We start from the raw sequence: 15,690 nt of genomic DNA, 5'->3' as shown, positions 1-15,690 counted from the left end.
CGACGACGTATTATCAATTAACACTAGTTACTTCCATTCATATGTCGACTTGATATATCCCAGTGAGCTTGAAAAAAAAGATACCACATCTTGAAGCACCTGTTTCATATTTGGATATTTTACCAGAAAAAAAATTTAATGGTAACCTAACAACAAATTTTTATGATAAACGTGATGACTTCAATTTTTCAATCGTCATCTTCCCTTACTTATGTAGAAATATGCCCTTATCACCTGCATATGTTTTTTTTTCTCCCAGTTGAATCGATACGCAAGAACATGCTGTATGTATGAACAATTTCTAAAACGAGGCAAGCTATTGACAAAAAAGTTGATGAAACAAGGATATCAACAGTCTCATTTGAAGTCATAATTTCGCAAGTTATATGGTCGATACAATGTTCATGTCAGCAAATACACCCTATGAAGTCAACTGCTGACTGACTTTTTTCATACTAATTGTTAGGCCATTATTTACACACTGAATTGACTACGGATTTTCCCGATCATGACATGGATCACGCGGTGGATGTGACCGGTCGCAGGGGAAGCTCTCTCCTCCATGGCACCTGAACCCACCTCTGATGTTTTTGGAGGATATATTTGCTTTGCTCTCGATTTGTATTGCTTAAAGCAATATGAGCTGCAACTTTGATGTTGGAAATATTTGTTGCAATATGGTAATAAACTATTTAAATGACAGAAAAAAGGAACATTTATAAATTTCTGTTGTTCATATTTGCAATGGAAGAACTATTTATAAGCTCTGATTGAATCAAAATTACATTATTGTCGTCCTGTACACTATTGATTTCTTATATAATATTATACATTCCATTGTACAGAAATCTTTCTTCTGAAAAAATTTAATACTCAGTACTTTATTTTAGTCTAATTGATCATAAAGGATTAAATTACATACATATTTATCATAACAGCATATTTTAACAGCAAAATAAAATTCTCAAAAATGCAGCTCATATTGCTTTAAATGAATTTTGAGCTTGAATATTGTTCGTTATCTCCATAATTAATTCAATGGACTTATGAGCTTGATTTCTGTTCGTTATCTTCATATTAGATCCATGAAATATCGGTTTTCACGGAAACAAAAATGTCAAACAAGAATCTGCTCATCATTATAGTTCACAAATAGCCTTTCACAAAATATCTGCTTCAAAACAGAACCCTTAAGCATTCAAATTTGAAGCATAACTGCTTTCCAAGCCGATCACACTTTGCCGTTTTGTCATAATCTACGACGGGTCTGTGTTCATTTTCGCTTGTATGAAGTGGAAGTTGGATTTAATTTTCAGAGATTAGTTTAATCCATTTTGTAATAGTTCCAATAAGTTTATATGATATTTTCACAGTATTGATGATTTTTTTATTCTCACCAATGTTATAATGCACTATGCATCAAGATATATCTACTGCACCCTGTTTGGATGTGCTCCCTTAGTTTATAAGTTTATAAGCCAGCTCGATCACTAAGATCGGAAACATCAATAAGACCTGTGGTACCGAAAGTTCGAACTTTTGGAAAACGGAAGGAAACATCAATAGGACTTGTACTACCGAAAGTTCCAGCTAAGACTTTTGGAGAAAGCACTTTTAAGTGGGCTACCTCCAGTTTGTGAAATGAATTTCCAACATACATAAAATTGGCTCAAAGTGTGGATGCCTTTAAAAACTGCTTAAAACACACTTTTTTAAGATTGCTTTTTTTTAGTTTTAAACCCCTATGATTTTTACTTTTAAAAATGGCTCAAATGCTAGTTTTTTTAAAATCAATTTCATGAGACTATCTCGTTTGTATCTTTTTTTCTTCTTAGTGATATTAATACTTGAGAATTTTTTTTGTAACGTCAATATTCGATTTTACTTGTTTTATTTAACTTTGCTTTTTCTTGTGTGTTTCTCCATTTTTATGCATCATAAATTTTCTTATTCTTTTTAAAGCTTTTTAAATTACTATCTTGTACATTTATTTTACTATAATCTTATTTTTAAGCGCCTTGGAGTAATTTTTATTATATAGGGCGCTCTACAAATGTTTTATTTGTTATTATTTATTATTATTTTTCAATATAATTTTCCCATGATAACTATATAGGTCTTATGTGTAGATAAACTTAAAGAGAGGAGATAATTTGGACAAAAACATTATTAAGTCATTAATGTGTATAAAATTTTTGTTTTCAAAGAGAGCCATTACACTAATGAGGACTTATATAGGCCATGCCTGATGTCCAATCCAATTATGTAAACTGACTTTACATAATAAAATACTGATTAAATTAGAGCCATTACACTTTTTTTTATTTCACAGCAATCAGGTACCTAAGCGAAACCTGCAAGAAGTTTGGAATTAATAATTTTTAGATAATGACAGGTTTAATGTATTGTCCGCAACACAAGATCTCAACAAATTTGACTTAGCATAATTTTATTTATAAGAATGTTTATATGAGAAAAATTTGGACTGGTGTGCATAGGTATTGTACTTTCTAGAAAACATGTTAGTAAATTGCTGTATGATTTTTTATTTTATTTTTTGGTCCAAATGCAATACAATTAGCACAATTACTGTGAAAAATGGTGAAAGTATAATAATTATAGTAAGATAATACTAACAAGCTTATAGTTTTCATAATCAGTAAGAAAGATGCTGAAATAATGTATTTTACATGATTATCTTTTTTCTCCCTTGTTTTATTCCTCCAAAAATAAATATATTCTTGCATTATTTGAGACTTTATAAGATGAACACATGAAAGGATTGCTAAGTTACTCGTAATTACTTTTAATTTCCTATACATACATGTATGCATACATTTCACAAAACAAATATTAGACTTACGATTGAGATCGACATAATAAATATCAAACAATATCATAAAAATAAAATCATAAAAATATCGTATAATACAAAAAAGCTGGGTTTGAGGAATTGCCTCAATCACTTTGTAACGAATGTCGCATGAATCGAACATTCCCAAGTAGAAGCTTTATATACCAATTGCGAAAACCCTCGTGCATGAAAGTTATAAGGGGAATACGAAAATAAAAGGAGCGAAAAACGTGAACAAATCAATTTTATTTGTGCCTCGGGTCACTCCTCCGAAAATAAATATTTTCTTGACTAATTTGAGAATATATAAGAGGAAAATATGGTAAAATTGCAGCGTTCGTTACAAAATCGCACCAAACAAAGGAGTGTTGATTGAAATATTTTTTATGAAATTCTTTAAGTTCCTTAAAACTTTAATTTCCGATATTTCCGAAAAAACTTTAATTCCCGATATTTTACAAACTGAACTTTTATTAAAACAAGCATTTTTTAAAACTCTTCTTGACTCTCCCATTATCCAGCAACCACGTCAAGATCAAAAGATATGTCACGTCTACTTACATCAATATCTTAATTGCAGAGAAGATGGCAATCAAAAGCCAAATGGAACAATACAAATTTGAATCATAGCAAACACAGACTTCTAAAAACATCGGAGGTGGAATCGGGAGTTATGGAGGAGTAAGCACTGCCAGTCCACCAATTTTTTAATATAACAAATTGCCATTGGCACTGAAAGAGCTGCAAAATATTTAATAAATAAAGAATGTGCATTGAAAGTCAAAATCAGAAAATCATACTATTACGAGGCAAATAAATAATCATGTATATAAAATAAAATAATCAAACAGAACATGGGAGATTCTCATTTTTAGAATATTATTCATATCAGTCATCAAATATTTCTCTTAATCTTTTCTCTCTCCAATTTAACATATGAGAGCAGTCCTCCATTGTTTGGAAAGTAATCATCCAAACTTTTCTTTTTCTTTCGAAACGAATGAAATGAAACAAAACATAGGAGAGCAGTCATCTATTTCTTGGATAGCAATCATCCAATGTTTGATTTTTTGTTTAATAAATAATTATATTATTTAAACATAATTAAACACGAATTGGAGAGCAATCCTACATTTCTTCCAGTACTTTATTATATGCTTTGAACATGATCATAAAAAACATAGAAATCCTCCATAAATTACGTAGCATCGGTTTCAGCAAATCAATAAACTTCAAATGAGTTATGAACGACATAAAATGCCGTGCGAACATATAAGACGAAAAAATATGGAAGTCTCAATGGTTAGTATTTTAACAATTAACATACTTCGAAGTTTGTTTAGTTTATAATTCAGCTGTTTTACTCTTTATATGAACTCTTCTGATTGTCCTGAATAATTTCTACATAACAAAAACTCACTAATATACATGTAATAGGCGTATTCTAGTTAGAAAATAAAAGTGAATTAAAAATATAAAGCAGAAATTTCAAATTTGTACTAAACGTACAAAGTTTATCTTGTATCGGAGGTATCAGTGCCTGTACCATATGTGCAAACGTATCCATTAACAGCTGATACTCTGTAATGTTATACTTCAACTGATTTGTATCGGAATATAAAGTATCACGCGTATCCACATTCTCTATCTAACAAAACACCATTACTGCAACACTTCACTTGAGAAAAATAAGTTGACATTTTTTTTTATCTGCATTCATCTTTGTTCTGCATTTCGCATCTTCCGATGCCGTAAACATCAACATATTTATTTTTGATACAACTACATGTATACCATTTTCAATTATATTTGACATGTAGCATAATGATTGATTGAATGTTGTTTTACGTCCCATTTGAGAATTTTTCACTCATCACTCATAAAGTGAAGGGCTTCAAAGAATGAATCCTCATAACACTGCTTTCTCGCCCCTTGTTAAATGCAGAATTTTACCTTTCCAAATCAGAACATTGTTATATTGTGATACGATTGCGGTGTTTTTCTTTGAAGTTTGCTGTTCTGTATTAGCAATACAGAACGGAAATACAGTGGGCGGAGCTACTTTCCGTTCTGTATTAGCTCTGTATAGTGTCTTGTATTAGCCAACTGTTCTGTATCTAAAATACAGCACGGTCTTAAAATAGATCTGATTCAATTTATCAAAAGCACGTACAAATAGTAAATGCTGATTTTTTTCCTATTATAAATTTGAAGAAATATTTCCTTAGGAATGTAAAATGTCAAAATTTCTCAATCACGTAAAAATATTATTCCACACAGAATTTACACGTTATTTCGATTCAAACGGAAAGGAAAAGTCGCAATTATGGAAAACATCCCATGTTGGAGAAATTTCTGAAAACCTGTTTGCTTTCCCTGCTTTTTGTGTCCCCTTCAAAATAGTAAAGCCAATGGGTTCGCGGATGCAGCATACATTACGTGAAATTTGCACTCCCCCTCCCCCCATTTTCCACTCTTCTCGTGTAAACTCAATCAAATCTATTTTTCAGGATTTTTTTTAAATTTCATCTTAAATCCTTATCGCTGACGACTGCCGCACATCTCTTTGACTTCGTTTTTAATGTCGCATTTCAATAAGAAAATAAAAATCCGTAACATCAAAGTCCATCGAAAAACTGTCTGTATGTGTATCTATAGTTAACTGAGATTTTAAGACCCCTGAAATAAATCAATTAGGACTGACTTCGAGTCTGTTACGTCTACCCCGTTGTCAAAACTAATCTGACTAAATCTTACGTTGTCCGTGAAAAAATATATATACTGCGGATGTATACTCCCCGTCGAGGCCTCATCTACAGAAAGAACAAACGAACTCTGGCGGAAGTTTGGATGCTGCACAGCTATGAAGTGGGCGGTGCTTTTTTTTTTTTTTGATTGATCGTGTCACAAATCATTTAGAGAACTCGACAGGTTCTGTATCGTAGATACAAATTTGGGGTGGAGACTCGTGCTACGCACTCGTCCACCCCAAATTTGTATCTACGATACAGTACCTGTCTCGTTCTCTAAATAATACTTATAGCTAAAGTCTTCAAGCATAGTCTGTATAGATACTCATAAAAGTTTTTTTGGGGGAAAGAGACTTTCAATATATACATTATATCGATTAAATAAAATCGTATACTTCACTGTAAAATCCCAGCTATGCAGGTCATTGTATTATTTGAATGAGAAAGCGGAGCGTCTATCAAGCGTGCGATTAGTATGAATACATTAGCGTGTGTTCGAGGTGTACTAAGTTTTATGATTAACCGTGACGGTATTAAGCACAAAGGAAGGACATATTAAGTCTTTTGAATTTCCAGGTCCTTGCTTCTTGGGGATTAGTGATGCGTGTATGAAAAAAAATGATTTTATTTTAATTATCAATGAAACAAATTCATATGTCTCCAATCAAAATTCTAAAATGCATTATGATTGTTTTTATTTGTGCAGAAAAACATCATATTCCTTTCTTTTGTGCGTTTGTGTCTTTTGTCAGAGCAACGTCTGTACTTTTTTTCTTATGCGTAGATTCAACTACTACTAAGGCGCTAGATCGGTGTCCTCCAATGAAACTTCAGTGACAGTAATCTGACAGACAGAGTGATGTGACCCCTACAAAATAATATCAAAACAGTGTAATCACTATGTACTGATTATTATTTTAGTTTTGATTTTAAATGTAAATACAAGCATAATTTTTTTTAAGTTCTTGTACGTTTTAAAGTACAAATCCTTATCGTGACTGCATATCATGGAATAAGGAAACAAACCTTAAATACTTTAAATCTTCTAAAACTATAAGCTCATTGATCAATCGGCTAAACGAACCGAAAATTTACGTTGCATGTCTAAAGACAGCATTTATCAGAAAAAATAGGTATGCCAAATATTGAGAGCACCTGAATTCTGAAGACTGAGAAATGAAAGATGGATTGACCTTGACCTTTTACATTTTGTCCCCAAAATCAATAAACATTTTATAATAAATAATTAAAGTTTCTTACCTCACGTTTCTTTGCAAAAGATCAAAGAGAAGTAATGTTATAAACTGAAAACGACAAAGTTGCATTATATTTATTTTTCACCTTGGCTTGTGACCTTTTTTTTACATTTACGGTGTTGTATAGTTTATTTGTCTTGTAAAGTATTTTAAATCTATTGCGGGTTCGAATCCCACTGTGGGACGTGGAGACCGGTCCTTCGGATGAGACCGTATAAACCGAGGTCCCGTGTCGCAGTAGGTGCTGGCACGAAAAAGATCCCTCACTGCTCAATGGCCGTAAGTGCCGAATATAGGACAAAATTTGCAGCTCTCCACCGGCAAGTGGTGGCGTCTCCATATGAGTGAAAAATTCTCGAGAGGGACATTAAACAACATACAAACAAATAAGTCTATTGTGATTATTGTGCTAACTTTGTTCCGTAGTTTCTTTCAGTTATCCTATTCTGGACCTCTCATTCGAATACCCTTAATGGTACCTCTCCACTACATGTATTTATTCACCTGAGTTTAAGCTTCCGCTCTCCTTAGAACCAGATCGATTTCGACACGTATCTGCACGGGCTGTGAATAATCAGTAAATTCTATTACTCGAAAATTTTGTAAAGTTAAAGTATTTTAATGTATAGCTAAAGACACTGACTTCTGAAGTCCCGTTCTACATTCTACTTTGTATGGTGTAGTGTATGGTGCACAGTGTATGGAGTATGGTATAATGTAGAAATTTACCGTTGTGACGAGGACAGAAGAGAGCCAGAATACTATGTACAATTAATTAACTAGATAAATGTGAAAACGTTTTGAGTTTTTATTATTTGGGAAAACATTAGGAAAAGAACCCGCAACACTTTTGACCTTAAAAATTTAGTGTTATTTTTTTCAGTCATTGGGGTAATGATTTAAAAATTCTTTACAAAAGCTCAAATTCAGTTATATTCAGTAGATTAAATTTTAAAAATGGGATTTAACTTAATGCAAAATAGAGAAAAAAAACTACACAATCAAAACTAAATTAAATGTTAGGAAAATACATTTTAGAAAGCATCACATAATTATGATTATTTAAAGTGATAATGTCAACCTGTTACATGTTCCTGAAAGTCCACCATACTTCGCATTTCAGTTGCGGCTGCTAAAAATAGGGTGATGCTCAATGATCCTGAGTGCCAAGTAAAGGTCTAAATTTGAAGCCCATTGTGACGTCTCTAGATATGAGTGAAAAACTCTCAAACGGGACGTAAACCAACACACAATCAATCAATCAATAGATTACTGAACTTATTAGATTGATCACAGTTCATTATCTTCACCTTATATATATATATATATATATATATATATATATATATATATATATATATATATATATATATATATATATATATATATATATATATATATATATATATATATATATATATATATATTGCCATGTTTGTAGTTTATTCCGAAGTCGATTTTTTCGTAAGTGGACCTTTAAAATATAAAGTACAGTATATTTTGAACAAAGTCTGCTGTAGAATTTTTTTACAGTCAATATTTCACTATTGATTTTCCTCAAGCATCGGTAAGTGTAATTTTGAAACAGATATGATTTTGAATGATTTCTTTTTTTATGTTAATCCAAGATAATATAAGTATTTTATTCCGGTGCTTCTAAGGCAAATTCACGAGTTTAAAAGATAAAGCCTTTTTACTACTTTATTTTATAAACAAATTATTGTCAGTATTTGTGTCCCTTTTCAGAGGATCTATGAGCCTTAAATTACAAACCTTGAAACAAATGTTGCATTGGTTCAATTAATTAGTATATTTAGCTTTCATGTATTATTTTCCACAATTTATCACTTAATAGTGACATAGCATCAATCTGGTTTATTCTCAGCCCTTTGGCATATAATGACGATTGCTTGTTTTGAATAAAATCATCATTTTGGTCGATACATTACAGTCATTAGCTATATATATATATATATATATATATATATATATATATATATATATATATATATATATATATATATATATATATATATATATATATATATATATATATATGTATGTATGTATGTATGTATGTATGTATGTATGTATGTATGTATGTATGTATATATATATATATATATATATATATATATATATATATATATATATATATATATATATATATATATATATATATATATATATATATATATATATATATATATATATATTTAATTTTTTTTTTTTTTTTTTTTTTTTTTTTTTTTTTTTTTGAAAAGCGCATTGAAAACAATATTGTAAACAGACTAATCGTGAACAATCGTTCGTTTAACATGCGTGTAACTAGTTTAATTGTTTGCATTTTATGAGTGCTTCCTCGTACGGCAGCATTTATTTGCAGTTTGTCTTCTTTTTTTTTTTTTTTTTTTTTTTTTTTTTTTTTTTTTTTTCATAAGTTTACTGTATGAGAAAGCTATTGCTTGTCTGTTTTTGAAATTTATATTTAAAAAAAATAAAGTCCAAAACACCGCTATTTAAACAAAAATTATACATAGGTAAGATGAGAGAATATGCTCTATGCTTAGTCCATGTTCGTGTCCGTGTTTTTAACTTTAGTTTCCCCTTCCTGCTGTCAGTCATTTTACTCGTGAACAGGGCATAAAACACAGACCCCTGAAAATTCAGAAGTTGGTATCAGGTGCCTAGGTGGAGTTAGCAAAATACAATATCAATATGTACTGATTACTAACTTTCTTTACAATTAAAGCTACAGAGGTTAAAAATATGGTTACTCTTTCTCTCTTTTCAATACTACATGGGCTGAAAAAAATAAGCATAATGTTTTCCCCCTCTTTTCAGCATTTAAATTACACATCAAAGTTCAAGATCTAGTAAATGAAAAATGCCTATCGAATTCTCAAATTTGAGAAACGATTTCCTTTAATAATCTATTACAATTATAGCTTAACAGACGACTTTAAGACGTATTGGGACATAATCTTTAAGTAAACTCAACCAAAAAAAAACAACAACATATTTTAATCTTTTCAATGAAAAATGAAGAAAATAAGGTATAAACATGAGAGTTTTCTACATCTCAGACAAAGGAAATGTATCAATATTAACTACAGTCTCTCAGAAAAAGGTTTTTCATATCTTCTTGATCTCATCCTTCGATGATATTCAATTAAATATAGCTATCGAGGTTACAATGACATGATTTTAAAGTGAATTCCATGAAAATTCGTCATTTTCTACATAATCCTGTTATAGCCGTAAAGTAAGGGGAAAAGTAAGTTTAAATTAAGTTATGACTTCATAATGGATCTAAACAGTCTAAACTCATTTACTAAATTAATATATGAGCCTTATATAATTGTATGAATGACATCTGTGCCAAATTTTAAATTGTTTAGTTTTTTCCGTGGATTATTATTTTTTCTGTTGAACAGTCAGCCATCCTTTGGTTACGGTGGCCTAGTGTAAACCTAACAAAAAAAGCCATATATAGTTAACTATAGTTTACTATAGTTAACGATAGTGTCAGTGTTTTCACTTTGGTTTAGTGAAAACTTCGAAACTTTGATTCACTTTATTAAAAACTTTGTAACTTTGATTCACTATTTTGAAAACTTTGATTCGCTATAGTGAAAACTTTGATTTACTATAGTGAAAACTTTGATTCGCTATAGTGAAAACTTTGAAACTTTGATTGCCTATAGTAAACACTTTGAAACTTTGATTTGCCACATGAAAACTTTGAATAGTGACCGTTCCTTCGCCCGGCATTGTAAGTGAGAGTCATGGATCCTCTGGATGTCTCCAAATTCTATATAGGTATTATTTATGAAAAACTCCAGCATCTTTTAATATCAGCTGCAAAGTTATTATGTGTAGAAATCAGAACTATTTTCACAAAGAGATTTTTGAGATGACAAATGACAAGATTTGAAAATGTCTGAGGTCCATGTTTATTTCATAAGCAGTTGCTTATAATTTCAAAAGGCCTGGCATTCAATTCATCGTGAGAAATGTATTTTGACCATGTTAATTTTGGAAAAACTTTCATATATTCTAAAAATTTCTTTTGAGAATCCACTTTAGATTCTCACAACATCTTCATTATATTGCAGGTCGCCCGCGTGGCGCAGTGGTTAGAGCGTCTGCTCTAGAGTCGCGAAGTAAGGAGTTGATCCTTACGTCGCGGGTTCGAATCCCACTGTGGGACGTGGAGACCGGTCCTTAGGATGAGACCGTATAAACCGAGGTCCCGTGTCGCAGTAGGTGCTGGCACGAAAAAGACCCCTCACTGCTCAATGGCCGTAAGTGCCGAGCATAGGACAAAAATTTGCAGCTCTCCACCGGCAAGTGGTGGCGTCTCCATATGAGTGAAAAATTCTCGAGAGGGACGTTAAACAGCATACAATCAATCAATCAATCATTATATTGCAAAACCGTAAGTTCAATGTTTCTCATTTACAACATTTTGTATATTTTTGAAGAGTAAAGATATGGGCTAGCTAACTCCTTGCAGGTTCATTTCGATCATGATTAGACATTTCATTCTAGCACAACAAACTTGTCCTTGTCTTTTCTGATACGTAAGTATTTTTCATTTTAATTTTTCGGGTAAAAACAAAAAAAAAACTTGCATGCGTGATATACTGCATTTATTTGGTAATGCATACAACTCCAACTTTTTAATTTTTGACTCTTACCTAAAATATTTATTAATGATACTGTTTTTTTCATATTGAAATACACGTAATTGCAATTAACACAGATTTCTTCTCCGTCGATCTGACGTAAGTTTAAAGAAAATGACACATTGCACAAAGTATCAGCCTTTGTACAATTAATCTTAAGTTTATGGACCTTGAAGAAGGAAATTTAGGTATTCAATTGCCTCATATTTTATATATTATAAATGTAGTAAAAACTTTGATCTTCATATATTGAAGTAGTTCTAGCATCAGGTTTCTAATGTTATTTGAAAGATGTTACCAGAGAAGTATAATTGCTCCATATAGTGCCGATATGAAGCTTTGATCCTTCATGTTTTAGGGTCAATTACTTGGGATTTTTTTAACCCAGGAAAGAAAGCGTATGAAGGCATGTGTTTTTTTTTTAATTTTTCAAAATTTTGATTGAGTTAAAGATAACACAAAGCAAGTTTCTTATTACAATCTATGTATAAATAGAATGAATTACACACTTTTCCCGCTCACATTATGATCTGTCATGTAGAAGGATTTAGATTTAGAGTAGATTCTTATTATCATATTTTAAAGTATGTGAACAAAATGTAATGGAATGTTTTCCACATTCTAGCACTCTCTTGTCCATGCTAAAATTATGTGTTCCCATTGTTCCCAATTTCGTACCATAACAGTAATCTAATAGAAAAGTGATTGAATAAATTTAGATAAATATTTTATTTTCAAATGACAACAATAACTTTGTTGCATCATGGAAAATTTTCAGCTGGACTTTTTACCCAAATCAACACTTGCTTGGTTTAGGACCAACTCTATTCCCTTTACACTCACAACGATATGCCTTCTTCGACAGAGGACATTTTGAATTTCTCGATATACAACTTCCGGTATTGTAACCAAGACATCTGCAACGATCTCGACAGGTCAGCCAGAGTTTTCCCGTAAGAAAATAGCTCCATCTCGTGCACCTGCTCCAGGTATCAAAGCAGTCCCCAATGAGCCCTCCTTCAGTTTGAGGACAATTCAATACAAGAAACAGGACAAACACAGCCGTTGCACCTAAAATAATCTTTCCAGCTGCCATTGTTTTTTGTCTGAAATAAGATGTTTTTTTTCTGAAATTCACAAGGGTATAGCGGAAAAATATCAATCACTAAATATGTAATCCGTTATTTTAAATAAACTTATAATGAAAAAAAAATTCAGATTAGAAATGAACTTAAATCTGCAATATATGTCCTTTTTGTATTCATGTTGCACTATGTAATAGATATATTAAAATCTCTCAGAAAGAACACATGCTTTGTGTTAATAAAAGTCAACTGATATCCCAAGGTAAATTGAGTTGATTTCTTTTAAATGAACAAAAGAAATTAAGAAATTATAGTAGTATCATTTAAAGAAATACTTATTTTCTTTTCTGGTTATGCTAGAATATCTATTTCTCCAATTAACTATTTCTCTAGTACTGTATTTACCTTTTAAAATTATTCCTTTACAAAAGATTCAACTCCAAGGCTCGGCGATGAAACTTTGAACATAGTTCTCGTTTTTATACATTTTGAATATTCGAATGAATGATATACAGGATATACTGTTTTTTGGAAAGAACAACAGATTTTACCACGCAATATATGCTTAATCAGAAAATTTGATGTATTATTAACTGAGCAGACAATTTTGATTGAAAAGGACGATGCAATGTCATGAACGTCATTAACAGGTATTGAAAACGTGCATGATCCCAAAGAGAACATTATATCAAGCAGTAAACACATTTTCTGGTTTGTACATTTTATTTTTCAGAAAAAGAACAAAATCTAAGGACTTTGTATATATATATATATATATATATATATATATATATATATATATATATATATATATATATATATATATATATATATATATATATATATATATATATATATGAGCGTTGTTCCAGAAATACGAGATCTTTTTGAATATTTCAAAAACTATTCGACCAAAATTTATAATTTTTTGTGCCTTGTTGGGAAATGAACTTTTTGCTATTTTGACAAAATATTATAAAGTTTTAATGTCATATGGATGTAAAAAATAGTTTCTAAAGGGTGTAAAATATCGGTGCTCGGCGCACATCAATTTTTCGAGTTTTAAAAAAAGCATTGTCAGAGAAGTTTTCTTTATTACCATGCTATTCGGAAATATAATGTGAAAAAAATTACCTCCATAAAATCTCTATGATCTGAAGTACTCATGTGTAAAAATTCATTAATTTTTTTAATGTTCTGATTTTGATTTTTGTTTGTTTTTTGCTTTGTTTTCATTGTATGGTAGTGATCAGTGAAACTTAGTACATGTACATGTTATCTTCTTGTTCTTAATCTTGAAATATTTTCCCTACATGTTGCTATTGTAAAATAATATTAACCTAACATCCGAGCTCAGGAATAATGATTCCCACAATTTTTCACTAGATTATAGACAAATTTTAAAATTATGAACCTTGAAACAAATGTCGTTGTTCAATTACGTAGCATATTTAGACTTTCCAGTGAATCATATGTTATTTTTCAATATATTTGTCATTTTGATAGTGACGTAACATCCATATGGTTTAATTTTGAGCCCTCCAGCTTATTGTTATTCAGTCTGTTTACAACAAGTTTTCATACATATACATATATCCAATACAATTAGCATTTTTGTGGATAAAATAGTCAATGACAATAAACATTGTAATTAAATTTAACTTTTAAAGAATTATCTGCATATGCCATATCACTTTTTAGGTCACCTGAGTCACTCAGGTGACCTATTTCTATCTGGATTTTTTTTTGTCTGTCGTCGTACGTTAACATTTCAGTTTCTTCTCTGGAACCGCTGAACCAGTTTCAACCAATTTTGGCAGATACCATCTATGGCTAAAGGGGAACAAAATTTTTAATTTCATACTCAATGTCCCCTAAGTGGGGAACTAAAACTTTAGCTATTTAAAAAAAATCTTTAATCCTGGACATCAAGCAGTCAAACTGTAGGCATGACTGTAATTAGCAATGAGTCCTCTACCAAAATTGTGAAATTTATGGACCTAGGGTCAGAGGTTCTGGAATTATGGTAGGGCTCAAATGATCTTAGAGAGAAAATGACGAAATTCTTTTTAAAAAAAAACTTCTCTCCCTTTGTATATTTAGCAGATAAACTAAGTGCATGGTTATGTTGAGCAAGGTTGGCTTTTCCAAAATCGTGGCAAAGGGGTCATGTGTTCTGGTGGTGGTAGGAGGGGTTGAGGATCTGTTGATTATATTCTAAAAATGCATTTTTGGGAAAATCTTCTTTTGATCCTGAGTGATATCAAGCAAACTAACTGTATAGTTACGCTGAGCAAGGTTGCCTATTCTTACATGTGATAATGAATTTCATGGCCCCTGAGTAAGTTCTGTTGTTAGGGAGGTGCTCTATTGATTATATAGTAAAATATATTATTTCTTTGGAAATCTTCTTCTCTGCTCTTTGGTATTTAGCAAATAAACTAAGTGCATATTTATGAATACAAAGGGTGCCTCTTCCAAAATTTTAAAATTTGTAGCCACAGGATGAGAGATTCTGCTTTTGGGAGGGTGCTCTATTGATTATATAGTGAAAATGTATTATTTCTTTGAAAATTTTCTCTGTTCCTAGGTAATAAGCAAACAAACTGCATGCATGGTTATGAGCAAGGGTGCTTCTTCCAAAATTTTGAATTTCATGGCCACTGAATCAGGGGTTCTGATGTTAGGACAGGACTCTATAGATCAGATACCGAATATGCATAAATTCTTTAAATATCTTTTCTGTCCCAGAATAACATATGACTTTTGCCAGAAGCGCTGACTTTTACAGTTGACGGCTTACTCTGACATTTATGTACGGTGGTATGGAATAAATAATAGATAAGAAAACCTTGTTTGTGGCTTTAGGTAAGGTGTACGGCGCTAACATGATTAACTGGTATACAATCAACACAAAAGATAATGGGAGGCAGAATAATTTAACTTAAAATACTTTATTCGAGAGGGGTTGTATCTCCTTTTAATCTCATTTCTGTAAGAATCAAATGAAGAAGAAAAAGCATATTTGAAAAAAAAAATTGGCAGGTGTTGGTG

Source organism: Saccostrea echinata, unplaced genomic scaffold, assembly GCF_033153115.1.
Source record: "Saccostrea echinata isolate AGI-Se365-2 ecotype Australia unplaced genomic scaffold, CSIRO_AGI_Sech_v1 ptg000004l, whole genome shotgun sequence".
NCBI classification, from domain to species: Eukaryota; Metazoa; Mollusca; class Bivalvia; order Ostreida; family Ostreidae; genus Saccostrea; species Saccostrea echinata.
Note: the sequence above shows the minus strand (reverse complement) of the source record.